This window comes from Sprattus sprattus (assembly GCF_963457725.1).
Source record: "Sprattus sprattus genome assembly, chromosome: 3".
NCBI lineage: Eukaryota > Metazoa > Chordata > Actinopteri > Clupeiformes > Clupeidae > Sprattus > Sprattus sprattus.
The window spans coordinates 31,719,358-31,736,155 of record NC_137922.1 but is presented as its reverse complement, the minus strand read 5'-3'; the positions used below and the strand labels follow the sequence as shown (position 1 = coordinate 31,736,155).

General features: G+C 43.8%; 1 protein-coding gene across 3 annotated transcripts in view; it reads right to left on the bottom strand.

The window, feature by feature from the left end:
- ptprea (protein tyrosine phosphatase receptor type Ea) overlaps positions 1-16,066 on the bottom strand; it is a 55,460-nt gene extending 39,394 nt beyond the window's left edge. For 2 of the 3 annotated variants that reach the window (XM_080834603.1, XM_080834600.1), the window contains exon 1: positions 15,961-16,066. The gene's annotated coding sequence lies outside the window, so the exon portion shown is untranslated. The remainder of the gene's footprint in view (positions 1-15,960) is intronic. The other variant, XM_080834601.1, reaches the window with a different exon arrangement.
- Positions 16,067-16,798: the final 732 nt, after the last annotated feature.

Below are 16,798 nucleotides of genomic sequence, written 5' to 3'. Positions count from 1 at the left end.
AATGTAGAGTGCTGATTCGCCTAATTCCCCTCTTCGTCCCTCATTTCAAATGTAATTAATCTCGATATCTCCTTATAGATGTCTTCCTTCCATCCTTGTTCAAAAGACTGCAAATGAAGGTTCAGGCCTGAAAACATGCATCATTTGAACACTATTGTAGAAATACTACTTACCCTTTCCACAATGTGTTAAATAAGAGCATTATTGAACACAATGAATTTGCCCACTATGTCCCTATTGGTTATGTGAGCTGCCACCACATCCACATTCCCCTCTGATGAGACATCTGCAGTAATTACATCTAGGGGGTATTTGTTGTTGCTGCAGTTTATTACGTGCTTGACTAGCTTGCTTGATTTGATCACATTGCACATTTTCATTAGAGATGAAGCATGGCCGGCTGCACGGTTGCCCATCGTTTCCGCCTCCCTTCATCCCCCCAGTGAGGATAATACTCAAGTCTATCGCTTCTTAAAGCATACGTCTCATACGTTCCAGCGGATTATCAATGGAAAGCAATTTCCACATGCGATTCCCAGGTCCTGCGTGTCAGAATGTGTTATGGATAGCAAGGCTCGTGGCTCCTGGAAGTGAGGCATAAACAAGATGGCACGTGCTCTTGGCTGTGGGGTGGAGATAAGGAGAGTGGGAGAGCGGGGGATCACTGTGTCAGGCCCCGGGGCTGTGTGATGGAGCTCACGCAGGCACGCACGCACGCCTTGAACACAGATCCACGTGGAGGAGACACATTTAACATTCACCACGTCCGCTCTGCCGCACAGACACAAAGCCTCGCCCATTGTGGCTGTCAGACATGGCAAAAGGCACACAATGATGATCACAGTCAGCATCGGAGCACGGCCGAGTCACTGTGAAAAGCAGGGGATTGACAATGACAAGCGTTAGAGACATCATGTTGTTAAGGAACAAATCATTTTTGTAAGCATGTGCAATGTGTTTTGGCTCCGCCTAATTTGTGGGACATGATGACTCAGGCAGTGTCAGTGAAAATTGCAAACATCAAACACACACACACACACACACACACACACACACACACACACACACACAACCACAACCACACTCACATACAGCTGGAGCTTACAAATATGGTCTGTGCCACAGCAAACTAATACATCTGCCACAGATGTAGCACAAACGTATTTCTTAGGTCATTGGGCTCCCTTTTGCAAACAGAGGAGCGGGGGAGCGGAGAAGAACAGAGTGCCGCCTGTGTGACTTGGGCAGGGCTGAAATGTTGGGATTAGTCTGTCACTAATTCAGAATCTGGATTATGGAAATCCTGAAGCAGCTCCATGGCCGTGGATTACTGCTACTGCAGCCGCAGGAAAGAACGTGAACAATGAAGATTTTTGTTTCTGGAAACTGACAGTGGCAGAGCTAACAATGGAGGCTTCAGTTCTAATAGGGTCAGGCCTGATTTGGTAAGAGACTGTCAGGCCTTTGAGAGGCCACAGATCCCACCCAATCCCATGGAATCAGACAGGATTTGGAAGATTACAACATCACCAACACCAATTAGCCTATTAGTGCTACTAGGTTGCTAATAATGGGAGGATATGGATAGAGTGTGGGTTGATTAGCTTTATACAGACTTAACAGAATGTTGAGCATAGGATAGGACAGCGCTGAAGTATTCCTTGCTATGCTAAATTGAAGCATGGGAATATAAACCTTGATCTTATGCTGAATGGGATGAGAGTGAATGAAAAAATTCTGAGGTAAAATCTGAATTGCAAATCTGCAGGTAGTCATTATGTAACCACAATAGATCTTGTAGATAATGTGCTTCTATAGCAGTCATTTCACACCTGCATACAGACAGTCACCAGATATCACAGCCCCTTACAAACCCCCTCCCTGGAGATTATGAAAAGCCCACATTGTCATCCATGAGAATGACATGAATGACATGACATGAATGACCAAAAATGTCAACATCATGATGCTTTTGTTTGCCCATGAGCTGAACATGAGACCGCCCCTCTTCAACCTCATCATGCTCGTGTGGCCATGAGCTGAACAGGAGACAGCCCCTCTTCCATGGGCAATCATCTAGTTTGTCAGATGCCCCATTAATATGCAGGGAGCACATCTTTAAACTGACACAGCATAATGACATTATTATTATTCATTTTTCAGAGGATTGTCATGTTTTTAAAACACAGCACCTTTTTTCTCTCCTCTCTTTAGTCTCCCTCCAAGCTACCATTTCAGAGGTTGAGGAGAGGACAAGGCTGTGTCTGGCATGGATCAAGGCCTCCTCTGTGCAAGTGATAGCAGCTATATACAGTATTGGGGAAATCATCAGCTCATTATGTGCTACGGGTCATTAACATTTTCTCTTCATGCTCAGAAACGGTACATGCAATTAATTCTCCATTCATTTTCATAATTACCCTCTCAGCTAAAAAAGGCAAAGCTGCAAGATCCAATAGCATATTTTAAAACCGCCTAAATCTACAGGGTAGCAACACTAGTTTCGGCAATATCTGAAGACAAATTAATTTAAACTACTGGCTATGTTTTTATGGGTTGAGGGTTTTCTATAAAACAAAGAATGTTAATTCTAAAAAGAGGAGAGAAGTAGAGAGAGAGCATGATAGAAAATAAGAGAAGAGAAGAGAAGAGGAGACAGACTGAGAGGCAGAGAGCAGAGGGCTGTGCACATGACCTGTATTCACCAAGCAAAAACAAATGACATCAGAAAATGTGTCAATCAGGGAGGATGACTAGGATGGACACACATACACACACCCGCTCGCTCTCTGACACACATACACACACCCGCTCTCTCTCTCTCTCTCTCTCTCTCTCTCTCTCTCTCTCTCTCTCTCTCTCTCTCTCTCTCTCTCTCTCTCTCTCTCTCTCTCTCTCTCTCTCTCTCTCTCTCTCTCTCTCTCTCTCTCTCTCTCTCTCTCTCACACACACACACACACACACACATATACACACACGCACACACCCTCTCTCTCAATCATACACACACACACACACACACATGCAGTTGCACAATTGCACACACATTTTATCCAGATATATCATCTTTATATTCAGTTCATGCAACCAAGGAGGGGACACGTGAACTAGGCCATCATGGCTGTGGTATATGAATAGGCCAGAGATCTTCATGGATAATAACACGGCCCATTCATTTTTAAAGACTGTCCTTGAGCGGGAGGGCTGGAAACCCAAACCTCGCCTCTGGTTCTCTCTCGTGCTGTAACAGCTGGATTCACACGTCACTTATTTATGATGATTTCTTTATTTCCCACCCACACTAGAGAGGGAATAATTAAAAACTAACGGAGAGAAAACGAAAATGTGGATGGATGTCTGTGCCTTAATGAGGCTGTTTCATGATACCACCCACTGTCTGCCCAAGACTGGATCTCTTCACCCCTGTTACCTCTGGAAGGCAGTTCAAAGAAATGAAAACAAACATCAGTGCTTTTCATGCTTTGACACCTAATTTAATTTGGACCAGATTAAGGGCAAATCCATTTGATGCCAAATTAAACTTAGATGTAATTAATCTGGTTGCCAGTGCAAGGGCCTGGCTCCTTAAATATAATTAGCCTCAAAGCCTCTACGAAATAAGCCTTTACCATGCACAAACCAGAGCCACAGGCTGCATCCATTGAAAATGGTTTTTGAGCTGATAGCAAAGCCAATGTGTGGTTCACAGCCTTATCGAGTGCAGCCTGCCCTTTGGGTGGTGTTATCTACTGACCTCCATTTAGTCCTTTTATTTGCCTGAATGGAGTGATAGCAAGGAGTACATCGGTGATGCCATTAGTTTTTCAGTACGGCTCAGAATGGATGGTGTACGTAGACAAATACAGTGAGGAATGGAGTGGAACTGGGCAATCGGAGGGTTGGGGGCAGGGGGGGGGGTGGAATGAAAGGAGCATCCCCTCCCCTCCCCTGGGCACCCTGATCTAGAGGACTGCGGCGAGATGACAGAAAATCATTCTGAATCCTGCAAGCTTCAAAAGGTCAGAAGTTGAGTCGCTTGCACTGATCTGCTGAGATAGCGCCCAGCTGCCCAATCCGCCCGCTTGGTTCAAAAATAAATCCTACTGGGTTTCGCTGTGCCGCTTCTACTTGTGTACGGAAAACAGATATCCATGGTCAGAGGCTGTACACAATAAACTGGACGACGTACAAGCGGGAAAAAAACATTGTCATCTCATTTCTCTTTGACCCAAGGACTAAGTTTACTTTTGAATCCATAGATAATATGATCTACATCCACTCTTTAATTCATGCACTATCGACAGGGAAAAGGATACTCTCATATTGCAAAGGTGCCTAGTGTAGTGTATTGATCTGACACCAGTATCGACCCTTCAAATCGCGCTAAAAAACAAAGAGCTAGTGCTTTAAAAGGTGCCATGACGTCTCGCGGAGCACAGTGTGAGAAACACATGATCTAGCCTTCAGGAGGGCTTAAGGAAAATCATGCAAAATAGGCATGATCTAATTGACATCAAGGTCATTGTGCTTCGAGGTACACAAGCTCCACACCGCCACACCAACAGTGGCGAAAAATCCATTATTTTCTCATCTTTGCTGATAGGCCAAAAAACAAGCAAGGCTCGATTGAGTACTATGTCATGACAGATCAATCGGGACAGCAAACAGCTGTGCATGCAGACATGAGATAAATGCCCTCCCTAATGACAGGCAATGTGTCTCACCATAACAATCTTATTTCCCCCTCCTTTCAGCACCGCTAGTTCAAGAGATGGTCCAAAGACAGTTACCCTTCTCAATATAATAACCAAAATTCCTTATTTGTGATCAACTCCACAGAAAATAGGCTGTTGGTTAAAGTGAGCTGATCCCATGCAACTTTAACAAATCCCTTTGCATAGGAATAATAGTTTCACTGTCTGCTCTTTCAACCATGAGCATCTCCAGGTCACAGGGCTCTACATTGCTTGAGGCTTCAGAGGATCATGGAAGGAACACTGTGTTCACCTCCATTTCACACAGGCAAGTTAGCCATGGGAAATCTCTGCAGTCTCTGTAGCTTTGGATCAACAATGGATCAATCTTCTTACGTTAAGAGGATGAGAGATCACATCCCAACAGCAATTTATCAAATGCAGAGACTGTTGTAGTGTGTTTTCCAAACCCCTTGTATTGATAATTGCACTCGGGACAGAGATCAGAATTAATCGCCTTCATCGCACTTCATACAATACAAATGGTGGCTCAGGGAACACCCATTCCTTCATTGAACTCTGTCCGAGACAGTGGAGCTTGGCTAGTTCTCTTCTCTCTCATGGTTGACTTGTGCAGTCTATAGTTCTCTCAGACAAAGATTTAAAGACAGACTAAGCAGACATAACTGTTAAGACTGCAGGGAAAATGGCTAGACTTCAGCCTTGTCTGATCCAGCCTTGAATAGGATCTTCCTGGCTGGAGAAAACCTGGTTTAGGCCAAAGCCATTAATTCAGCAAGACAATTCCAGATCTGAATGGAACAAAAGGTACCATTCCCACCAATAGGGTTTTTAACAACTCAATAACTCTAGCTTTTAGAAAGAATTCAAAAAAATCCCAGCATTACACCCATCTGCACTGCAAACACATACAGATCTAACCACAGAATGCCACATGCACGCCCTCACACACACACACACACACACACACACACACACACACACACACACACACACACACACACACACACACACACACACACACACACACACACACACACACACACACACACACACACACACACACACACACTAACACACACACACACACACTCACACACTCACACACACACACATGCTGTATGTGCTCCCATGGCTAAGGGTTCTAACCACATGCTAATTGAGCCCTGTGGAAATGAAAGTCATCTTAAAAATTCCTCTTCATCATGTGGGAATGTGTTTTGGCAGGGGATCCTGTGGCTCCCCACATTTCATGTCTACTGGGGGTGCTGTACCCCAAAAAAATGAAAGGGAAAACAATCTTCTATGGAAATGAAGAACACCCTCATCTCTTCCATACCTCCCCCGTTCCCCTAGTGTGCAACAATGAGCACTTGCATGTCTAAGCGAGCGTTCCTTGTGCGTGCCGGCCCGTCTCTGAAATGAAACGGCAACTACTTCAGGCAAGGAGAACAACGCAGAGGAACAACTCTGCTACAATCCTGATCACTCCCCACGCCTTTTGAGGATCACGAAAAACAACAGGAGGGAAATCACAGTGCAACTTTTTCCACATTTCACGACCGCCAGCCGTGTGAAACAGAGGGGGGATCTGTGCTTCTGGATGTGGGTCTCTTTCGGCTCTGCCAGGACATGGGGGCCAGTGCCTGGCAGTTAACCCCGTCAACAACAGGGCAGGGCAGAGAGGCTGTCCTCCTAGTCTGCTCTAATGAGGGTTTTCTTCCGTGAGGCTGGAGGCAGCCTCTGGCTAACTAAGCGGCTAACTAGCCCCCTGCTGTGGCCCAGCTGTTGAATGGAATACCACAGGAATGGAACTGTGCTGCTCTTCAGGCAACAGGCCCTCTCTTGGCACCTGAGACCGACTGGGCATGAGTGTTTAGTTGCATGCGCTGCAGGTCATTTTATTGCTTTAATTGTGAGTGTTTGTGGGTGGAAGTGTGTGTGTCTGCGTGTGTGTGTATTTGTGTGTGCGTGCATGTGTGTGTGCGTGCGTACACCTGTATATGTTTGAGTACATGGGTTTTGTGCATGAGGGACCATGGTAGACATGGTAGAGTGCACATTATCTAACATAGTTACATCTCAAACAGTCTTCTTTCTTTACTCAGATCTCCACAACTCACCAGGCCAAAGGCAATGCCACTAGAACTGCTTTCACTTTGCTCTTCCATAATAAATCAGAGCACATGGACATGATGCACATGATGGTGTGGTGAAGATAATGTTCAAGTGTTCTTGGACAGGATGACTGTTGAGGGGTGTGGCAAGGCACAGGAAGTCAGATTTCATGATTCCAGCTCACTTCCTGTCCCTCCTGTACATTCCAAATAGAATGATCCACTGATCCTCTCTCAGGACCCACAGTCTGACCCACTTCAAAGGAGCTCCATGACACATTAGCATGCCATACCACAGAAGCAAACTAATGTTTGTGCCATGATAACGCTGATTAAATCTACACACCATTCAGTGCTCTGTTTTGTGGTTGTTTTTTTTTGCCCTTTATACACTCATGCTCACACATAGACAAACACACAAACACACAGACACCCATACACACACAAGCTACTTTGAAATATGTTTAAAGATTTTAGTCTGCATTGCCTTCACACAAACACTCCAACTGGCCGAAAACAAACACCACTGTAAGCAAGGAAACAATAGATGCAGCCTATACCCTATATACCCAAGCACACACACACACACACACACACACACACACACACACACACACACACACACACACACACACACACACACACACACACACACACACACACACACACACACACACACACACACATACACAGACTAATGGATGAATTGGTCAGCTCTGGCTGCTAATCTGTAGCAGGATAACAAATTGGCTATTGTGAATCAGCAGCCAGTGGAATGGGCAGAAGAAGCTCGTTCCCACTGGTAAAAATAACCCTCCACTGCATATTAGTCTTCTTATCGTGAGCCAGATGTTGGGAGAGAGTGAGGGGTGAAGATCGCCTGAACAAGCAGCAGTTCACACGGACAAAAAAACAAGCCTCTCTTTTGCTGAGCCCACTGTCTGTGTGCCCACAGTTACAGACACGCACTCTCTCTCTGTCACACACACACACACACACACACACACACACACACACACACAAACACACTTAAATACACTGTGGGATTCATTCCTTGAACAGTTCATTATTCTGATTAAGATTTTCCTCTGGCATGCCACCCTCTATGCCCGAAGCAAGAGGACAGTGAGAGACAGAGAGAAAGAGAGAGAGAGAGAGAGAAAGAGAGAGAGAAGGAGAGAGAAAGAAGGAGAGGGGACAGAGATGCAAGAGGACTGTGAGCCCAGCACTGCCCCCCCCCCCCCAAACACACACACAAACACACACACACACACACACACACACACACACCAAACTGACACACACTGAAAACTGGAGCGTGGAGTGAGGACCAAGCCTAAGGGTAGGGGGTGGGAGAGGAAGCTGAAGAATGCCCTGAGGCAGCGCACCAACCCAGCGTGGGCACATTTTCACACACACACACACACACACACACACACACACACACACACACACACACACACACACACACACACACACACACACACACACACACACACACACACACACACACACACACACACACACACACACACACACACACACACGCCTGTTCCCTCTGGAACACGTTTGCATGCATATTATTCACACACTTAACCATGCCCACACTAGTACACACCAAGCAAGAATTATGGGTCATATCTAGGATAAATTGTTTCTTCCAGTTTGGTGTATTCAGAGCTAATGAGATGAGTGAAGCCATTCACACAGAGTGTGTTATAATCGTTACCAAGGCAAAAAATGACTGGTTACTTCTAAAATATCACTTGAGCACTAATACTGTCTGGCAAAGCTTTCAAACTAAAGGTCTCATGGACATTTTAATATGAGCCTAACACAGTGGCCAACAGCCTCATTTCTCTTCTGCGTCTACAGTCATGACAACCTGAAGGCAGTGTGAACTTTGCAAAGAATGATCCAGCTGATAAGGACTGATCTTTTCCTTTAAGCCACTGTTAATGAACACCGATAAGCCAGTTTAAAGTGTCAGAACATATTCAGAGCAAGATGGAAGATCAGTAGATATGCCAGAGCAGATGACACAGTCAGAGGGTGTTAGAGAGCCTAATATCCCATCTCTAGCATGGGTCTGCTGTGCACGTAGGAACATTTATATTTATACACTTTTGGCAGATTTTTATGGAGCAACTACATACCAATGTTTGAACCCACCCATTCTGCACAAATACCCACGCAGATCCACTGAAAGCTTGTGTTTGTGCTCTCCCTGAAAATCCAGCAGAAAATCTGTTGCTGCTGCTGGTACAGGAAGTATGAGATCATAGCAGGAATACACCCCTGGCTCCAAAAAAAAGCAATTGTAACTATTACGCCCTCAGACCTGCTATTCCTAGATTCCATATTTTTAAACCCACACAACTTCCTTGTGAAGGAAACAAAACTGGGCTGAATGGTAAAGCTAGTGAGCTGAAATAACTACACACAGAAGTGAGTGTAGGACATTACAGTCTCATACAAACCTTTCTCTTCATGTGGGTCATTACAGTGCTTTCAGACTACAGGGAAAAACAAACTGAGGCAATAAGATTGTTTATCTATGAACCACAGTGGACCACCAGTATGGGAGAAGTAAAACCACAGTAGTTTACATTCATGGGAACTTCACTTTCCAGCTGCTTAGTTTCACTGCTCTTCGCTGATAGAAACAGTTTTGATTACTGTTTTTACTCTGCTATTCATGATTAAGCACAATTAAAAATCCTAAAGATTAACATTATATATCTAAAACTGATGACAAAAGTTTATGAAGCCCTGTATGTACTATAGTTGTCCAGTGGCGGAAAAGAGTAGAAGGCTACAGTTCCTTCTGAGTGTCTAGAGATTGAGCACACCCCAGACTAACATGATCAAGATTCAGGATAGACTCTCTCTTCCCTCCCCCTCATCCTCTCCCTTCCTCCCTGTCTTGTCCTTCCTCTCTCCCCCTCCCCCTTGTTGTCTTGCTCTTTCCTCTTCTCTTCATTCCCTCCCTTTCTTCTCTGCAGCAGCATTTATCTTGACTGGGAATGCCGAACCCAAGACCATGGTGCTGAATGCGGCCTTGCCCTGACGATCTGCATGCTAGCCGTGCCACCGTGAGGTCCTCTGCACTGCTCCAGGACTACAGCATGTCCAATAAGTCAGGCCTTGACAGGGATAATGTGACTTTGATCCAACTGCACTTCAAATGAATGGAGCTTCAGCACTGATTTTGAAATGGAGCTGTAAGCTCTGGACTGACTTTTCCATCCCTTCACATTAAGGGGAAAGGACATGAATAATAGAGTAAAATTATGTGTTTCCCGTCACATTCTCTTATCTACAAGGGCCAAAATTGACACAGAGATCAAATGAATGTCATTTGCCCTTTTGTTTCATGTTTATTATTACATTTGCGAGTTATAGTTCCAAAATGGCCAAAATATTCACTGCTTAGGAGTGTTGCAAATTTATATCTTTGAACCTAACAGCGAGGAGAATTAATTAGACATTTATAGATTGTTGCCTATTCTAAGATGCCTCTGGGTATATCTAAAGAAATAAGACAATATCTACGGTCATTTGGATGTACCAAATGCATGAGGAGTCTTTACGAACAACAGAATATCAACAACATAACATTGCCACGATATCAGGTATAGTATCTGAAGATCTGAATGGAGGGCAGGACGTTTGGACAGAATATGAATCAAGACAGAATGCGCTAAAATCATTAGACAGACTGAAGCGTATCATTGCAGCGCCCGGCTTGGTGGAAAAAAGGCATCAGATATTGGGTGCATCAGCAAAGTCAATGCATAATTCATCAGCTCCTCCTTTGTGAGTGTGTAGTGCATCTGTAGTAATACAACAGAGACACTATTTGCCCTCAGTTTTCCAGGAACCATCAGTCGGACTGGAAGGAACATCCCGCATGGATCAAAATATGATTGCCATACTGTACTTTATTAATAAAGTGTCAGAAGCTAAAATAAAAGTAATAAATAATAAATTAGACATTTGTATGTCTGTCATCTTTGTTATGCACAAATTTGAGTTTCTCTTCAGAAATACAAACTCAAATTTGTGCATAACAGGGAATGGGATGATAGATTATTAGAGATCACTATAACCTTGCAATAAAAACAACACTGTTCATTTGGTGAAGGGAATTTGTGGCTGTAATATCAACACTACAGTGTAGCAGTAACTCAGACAGAGGGAAAACAAAGACTTAAGGGCCCTGCCGATTTGGACTATTCCACAAAACAAATGGGTGTGAGAGAAATACAGAGAGGCTACTGCATTATTAATATGTGCAAGTTAAGCACAGCTCACTGAATGAAACAAACTGTTAAACAATGCTTTTATGTGCACACTCATATTCATCAAAAGCCTGACTATAAAACTGTTAAAACACAAGCTATGATCCAAGAGTTCCTCAATTTACAATTCAGCAACTCAACAATTCTCACAGCCATTCACCAAGTTAAAGGAATTTCTGAGGGAGTACTGAGTCTGCACTCCACAAGTGGCTCCAGAGCAATCACTGCAAATGTGGCCGGACCCAGGAGATGTGAACAGGCAACTGGAGGTAAAGGTTGTGCACCTGAAGATGAATTATGGTCAACACTACATCTAAAGACTTTGAAACATTTTCTTCACAGATTTCCAAAAAGCTAAAAATTCAATCACAGATTTCATATCAGTCATCACTGGACATTTTTCACAACGAGCCAATGAGAGACTATTGTTACTCACAATACCTCCTACATTAATAAAACATAAATACAAAACATGGACCTCATTGAATATTCACTAGAGGCTCATCCTTCCAGGTAAAACAGACTGTGAACAGACTGCTCAGTCAGGAGTGAGCTTTGAGAAAACAGAAACGGGGTTTTCAGTATTTACTTTCTATTCCATTTCCATTTCCATTTAAATTTAGTCATTTAGCAGACGCTTTTGTCCAAAGCGACGTACAATCAAGCTAAGAGCAATAAAACCTGGTGTACAATAAATACTGCTTTTTTTCAAAAATAGAAAAGCATAGACATATAAAGAAAAAGAAGTGCGGGACTGTCACTGCTTAAGTGCAGGTTAAGCCAAGGTGCCAGGAAGGGAGGTGCTCTCTGAAAATCTCGCCCTCATCTCGCCCTCTCAGCACAACTACCCCGCCTTTACTCCCATAGGCTTCTCCACTACCCTTTCTCCACACACACACAAACACACACACACACACACACACACACACACACACACACACACACACACACACACACACACACACACACACACACACACACACACACATACACACACACACACACACTGATGCTGTGTTCTCCATATCAGTCTATATGTTAACCTTAGCTTTCACAGCCTGCCTATTCACAAGGCAAAAGGGAGAGCCAGAGCAATTCAAAGATTCTATTATCATACTTTTATGTTGATACAAACCCAGTCAATCAATATTGTCACACCACTTTGTAGTGTAGCTAGTTCTAAATAGAATGACACATAATACAGCAACACCCATTAAGTCTTCAAATAAACTTTCATTGACTGTCTCCTAATTTGTAGACTTTAGAATAGAATGTTGCTGCTACAACAAAGCTATTAGGAATGTTTATGGGTTATTATGTTGGGAGTGTGTCTGCAAAAGAGAAGAGGAGAGGAGTTTAACAAGAAGTTTTTTTTTTAAAGGTCTGGGCTAATCATGTAGAAATACATCTAGCACTCTGCAATGCATGACTTCATCCCCTGCGTCCCACCCTCAGCTCAAGCCATGGAGCTCTCCTATTTTCCCTTCTGACTGTACATGTTCTCTCCATCTAAACTCACCTCCAATGGAAGGCCTTTCCTCTGATTCATGGGCTACTCACCCCCTACCACACATATCCTCTAACAGAAGGCCACGTTGAAAAACACACATATATAGGTATGAATTGAATGAAGTAGAATAACGTGAAATAGTTTTTGGGCGGGGTACAACCTAACCTACAGTATACTGGAATTATCAGTATGAAATAGTGAGAAGGTTCCCATGAAACACACCGTTTAGAAAAAGAGGTTGGGTCCATTCCTCACGCCATGTGGATGTAGCATATGCCTGACACACTGGTACCGCAAAAGTCACAGACAAATATGAAGTCGGCCCTGCCAAGTCTGCCAGATGGTTGACAAACTTCTTCTGAGGGGGAAAGTGCAGGGAGGAGGGGGCATCTGTGAGCCCCACACAGCTGTTTTGCCATGCGGCCCAGTTGAGTAAGGGCCGAAGTGAGGCTGGATCACTAGTATGACTAAACCACTTAATACAACATCAAGCGGGAAAAACATTCTTGACATTCTTTCATTCACCACACCGACAGGTGAGGCACTTCTCAAGTGTTGTGTTTGTGTGGCCTGAGGCAAATTCATGGATACGTTTCAGCAACCATAACAGGAACATTCCCCAACAGTAGTCCCAGTTTTTTCCATTTAGTGATGTTGAAACAAGATGCATTCAAATGGGAGAAAGTGGGCCATTTGAGACATAACTAGAGAGGCTGGCAACCTGTACACAAGAAAAGCTGAAATGACCAGGTATGGCAGCATGTTATGTTTGCACAGCTGAAGGGCTGGCTATCCCCTACGGCAAACACTGTTTGTGCTCCGGCCCAGGCCTCATCCAATCAAAGGTGTGGCCTGTGCCACTGAGGACCCGGCATACTGTGAGTAGGGGCCGGGGGGGGGGGGGGGGGGGGGTTTCCTGAAATGGGCCTAGAAACAGGAAGAGCTGCCGCAGTGTCGCACTGCCTCCCGAGGCTTAACGACCTCACGTCCTGCTGGATCTCAAAGAGTTGTGGTATGTAGCAGTGATAAGAAAGTTATGCCCTTCTGGCATTGCTAAAAAGCCTTTGAACTACACAGATGAGATTGTCCTAGACTCCGGTCACTTACAGTAGTTTTTTAAGTTTTATTTAGTGGTGCATCCACAAGTTATCCCCACCCACTTACACAGATTCATGAAGCGCTTCCTGTCTCGATGTTGTTTATTGCCATAGCAATGCCGAGCAGTGCTAATTCTATGGCTTCATAAAGCCATGCCACGTTATAAAGAATATACTGCTGGAGTTAGTATGGCCAAACAGTGTATATCAAGCTGTGTACCTAATTGAGACACAACCAAACTTTTCTCAAAGGTTGGCCTTAACCTTGAGGAAACATTTCACCAGTCTCTAGGTGATAATTCCTAGACTGCTGGAGTCGACATTGTTGAACAGTCAGAGAGACTCAAACAGTCCTTACTATCTCAGCAAGAAACTATGCAGGATAGCTGTGAGCCAGATGGTAAGAACTTCATATGTCAAAGCATGTTGTGGTGTGGTGGATTTTACTCTGACAGTAATGTAATAAATTCTGGGTGAAATAATGTTTCAGATCAACTAACCACTGGGCCTTCAACTGTTTCACAAATTAGATCATCCCCTCCCCTTCCAGACACATAGCCTTCAAATAGAATGCTAAATGTAGGAACACCTAGAGCACACAGCACGGCAGCCTGAAAGCACACACAAATGCATGCACTCTCTCTCTCACACACACAGACACACACACACACATACATGCACAGACACACACACACACTCACACAAGCACATACAAGGACAAGATGCAAACCACAACTCAAACCTCACACTGCACACCGTCACTGTAACACATTCACACTGTAATTGCCAGGTTCACTTCAAACTGGAAAGTCAATAATCCTCCAGATTTAAATCCTACTTTAACCACTCACATTAGTGAATGAAATAAAGAATACATTAATTAAGAAATTCACAAAGAACCAGCTCAATCCTTTAAATATGGAACAGAAGGAAAAGTGTACTAAATTTACAAAGCATGTAACAGAGACAGCAAACTTGTTTTCCAATTTCTCTTTTTATATTGTGAGCTTGCTTCCAGAGTAACTATAACAAGAATGTTATTTTCCAAAGAATTCAAAAGATGGCGAGATCGTCACTTATTATAGGCCAACATAGTGAAAGCAATAGAAATATTAGTCCAAGGCAACTTTTATTCTTGTTCAAATCTACTCAGTAGGCTAGCTACATCACGAAAACCATCCACTCAGAAGCACCTTAATCAACGTTTCCTGGCAACCGCAAAAACAAGGGAGAAGAATGCATGGTGAAGACTGACACCATGTAGCGTAGTGTTACTGTACGTAGCCTACTGTACACAGCTTGGGGCCTACACAACGAGCAAAAAAAATGACCATATGAATATGACAAACACACTTCTACGGATATTTTCGAAATCGGGAGCCCTTCTCCTCTGAATCTGCATTCTAATGTTGGACGTTTTGAGGAATGCCGCCTGATTTTTGATTTTGGTAAAGAGCATGTGGATTTAAACATTTTGCTTTTACCCAGGTTTTCCCTATCTCCGTAATTACACCAGAACAATGTGAGAAATCTAGAAATCAAGCTCAAGAAATCAAGAAGATCAGCGTTTGTAGAAATGTACTCGTGCGGAGTGATGAGGGCTGTTCTGCAGCATGCCTGAACTGGTGCCTACTCCTCAACCTTGCTATGAACTGTAGCCCACCTACGCTACCAGGCTTGGCGAAAGATTTGCTTTCCTCAGTTTGTCAGTGTGTAGAAAGGGATACAAAATAGTATGCTACCCTTTGACATCTGGTGAAATAACTACAACAACGACACCAAAAACGCCTACACGGATTGTTCTACTAACCCACATTTAGCCCACAGTAACGCTGGGACTCGCTGTCACAAACGACTTGAGCCAAATCTGTTTGGGTTTCTACTTACCAATGTAATTACGATATCCTCTTTTTAAAGGAACACTGTTCTTGTGCCGCGTAACACAGTAAAACCTTTATTCTTGTAAAAAGATGGCTTTACATATACTAGTGTTAATTTATTTTATAGTCCACCTGAGCAGGTAGGCAATACTAGCCTCAATGTCGTGAGCCGCTGTGAACTGACAGCTCGATCCCCAACACCTTGTAGGCTACTGTTAACGGAAGCTATGGCAACGTAAATCTGCTCGTAATTTCTACTGGATGTAGCCTACTCCATAATGTTCTGCAGTCACCGTTTAAATATCAGAATTAGTCGTAAGAAGCCTACTCCACTTACCAGCCCTTGTCTGAAGAACCCTTATTCCAGTAGCCGTTCCCTATCGCTGACAGAGACACCGAATAAAGCTCTTCAAGGACTGGTTTCAGTCAGCCCGACGTGTTCCTTGCCGGAGAGCACTGAATTTCATTTCTCCGTGAATTGCTTCGCTGTCAGCGAATGAGTAAGATCTCCGGGGCTTTCCTTCCCTCTCTTTGAGCCAAGGGAGCCGCCTGGTGCTGTGCTGTCAAACGACATGTGTGCAGCGGCACCCCAGGCGACTGCAGCTTATAAACTATAATTATGCCTTAATGATAAACCCGTTAATTATAATAATAATAATAATAATTTATTTTGTTATTGGTGCTTTGTTCCTGTCATTTACCTCTGTGTCTATGCGTATACTTAATAGTGCCCGCGTGTGTGAATCTGTGTGCCTGTGAATGGGTGGGTGTAAGTGCAATGGTTTGTGAATGGGTGCGCGCGTTTGTGTTCAGCCTATGCCTGACTGTGAAAGTGACTAGTCGTATGGTTGTGTTATTATTTTTATACGTTAGTTATTGTAAATGTGTTCTTATAAATGAATCTATGTATGGGTTTGCGCACGCATGTGCGAGAGATAATTGGGTGTGTCGGTGAGACTGCTATAGTACACAGATAAGCATTCGGTGGCACCACATAACGCAAATGTTTAGGCTCTAGTGGCCGTTTATGGCATCATCTCAACTGGGAGGGGTGGGACTTTGGAATCATGAAGCTCACCCTCAAAAGCCAGCTAGGCTAATTCACTCATCAGTAGACACTATTAAATATGTTGTCCTGAAAATACTGCATTGGAAATGTATCTAGCTCTGTTTTC